Genomic DNA, 2,132 nt, shown 5'->3' on the forward strand with positions numbered 1-2,132 from the left:
TACTATGCTCTTGTATTATATAAAGTACAGAAAACAAAAAAAAAAAAAACAAAAACCAGAAAATAAAAACATCCATGTTAAAGGATGCAATTTAAAGAGTTAAGAAACATTTTAAAATGCAAACCTAACAAATGCAAACTACCTAACAAATGCAAACATTGTAACCTGGTTACAATGGCATCCCCCCAAAAAGAAACATGTTAAATACTGTCAGAATTTCATATCTAACAACATATATTATATAATATATGTTCACATACATAATACATACTGTATACACATATATTTTAAAATATAAATGAACTCATATAGTACATATTATTATAGAATTTGCTATTTTACTTACTACATTATACCTTTCCAGGCCAATAAATATTCATTTACTTTATCATTTCTCAAGTTTGAGGAGTGTTCTGTTATGTCAACGTACCAAAATTTAACCAAATCTCTACTGTTGAGTTGTGCCTGGTTTTTCATTATTGTAAGCAGTGCATCATTTCATGTTATTAAAATTTTGTTTACATATTAGTATATATAATAAATCTTACGCTTTCTTTGAAATTGCTGTTTAAAGGCACAAAACCTTTTGACTTTTGTTGGTTAGAGAGGCACAGGTCAAAAGAACTATAAAGGCCCAGCTGGGTTTAAGCTGAGAGGATAAACATAAACACATTCTGAACGGAGGCTTTGAAAAGAACTTGGGCATTCTATCAACAGAAGGACAATAAACAATTAGATATTTAAGGAAAAGTAAAAGATTGTTACTAATTTGACACACAAAACGATCTGTACATTTAAAAAAATCTTTTTTTCAGTTTCTTTCATAGTTTTCAGTTTTTAAAAAATTTCAAATTAATATGAAAATACAAATTTTTAGATTATATTGTTCTCACTTCCAAGGTAAAATTCCAGTTGTAAAAGAGCCCCTCACCCAGGGAGTGTGCTGTGTACCCTCTTCTTATGCCCATGATGTGAGGTCCCCCCAAATGCCTTCCCTCCTTCTGTCAATAGTCCTCCCCCCATCCCTTCTCCCTCTTCCCCCGTCCCTGTACTAGACTGTATTTGTGTTTTGCTGTTCACATGAGTGTGCAATTGTTTATATATTGGTTTCATTTTAGTATTGAGTACTTTGCATATTTATTTTTCCGTTCTTGAGATACTTTACTAAGAAGAATGACTTTCACAGTTAATTTTTTTTTTTTTGAGACAGAGTGTCACTATGTTGTCCTGGGTAGAAGTGCTGTGGTGTCACAGCTCACAGCAACTTCAAACTCTTGGACTTAAGTGATTCTCTTGCCTCAGCCTCCCAAGTAGCTGGGACTACAGGCACCCACCACAATGCCCGGCTATTTTTGTTGTTGTTGTTGTTGCAGTTGTCATTATTGTTTAGCTGTCCCAGGCTGGGTTTGAATCCTCCAACCTCGGTGTATGTGGCTGGCATTGTAACCACTGTGCTAAGGGCACCAAGCTAGAGCTATTTTTTATGTTAAAAATTCTTTCTTAAGATAATAAAGTGGACAATATTGAGACATTTTCAGTAAATACACATTGCTTTTGATAAGAAGTTTCCTCTAAACAGCCAAAAAAATTGATGAGAGGAGTCACCTGAAATTAGAATTAAATGTCCAGTAAAATATTTTAGAACAATGTTTATGCAAATCTGAGCTATAACTTTAGTCACTTATATAGCTGCTTGGATTCTTGCATGCATGCACATGTGCATGGGTGTGCACACATGCACCCTGGAGCTGTAGAAATGGTCAAAGAAATTATTATTTTAGGTAAGGAAATTGTGTTAGAAAATTATGAGGCTAAAGATTAAAAATATACGTTCTTAATAAGAAGTAAAAGATTTTATGAATAAAATGTAAAGAATTTAAAGAAATGAAATCAGTAAACAATTGCCTAAAAATTGCAGGTACTTTTCCTTAGCTCTGGATGCCATGCAACACAAGAGACCCCACCCACTTAGTTCTTCAGGTATATTTTGTCTCAAAGGACTTCCACGTTTATGAAAAAATGGTTGTGAATTTGTGGCTCATGGTATATACATTTTTCAACTCATGGTATATACATTTTTAAAAGTCTTTTACATTTTAAGCTTCAAAGCTAGATTTGAAAAATACTACTTT

Source organism: Otolemur garnettii, unplaced genomic scaffold, assembly GCF_000181295.1.
Source record: "Otolemur garnettii isolate 467f Iridium unplaced genomic scaffold, OtoGar3 scaffold00008, whole genome shotgun sequence".
NCBI lineage: Eukaryota > Metazoa > Chordata > Mammalia > Primates > Galagidae > Otolemur > Otolemur garnettii.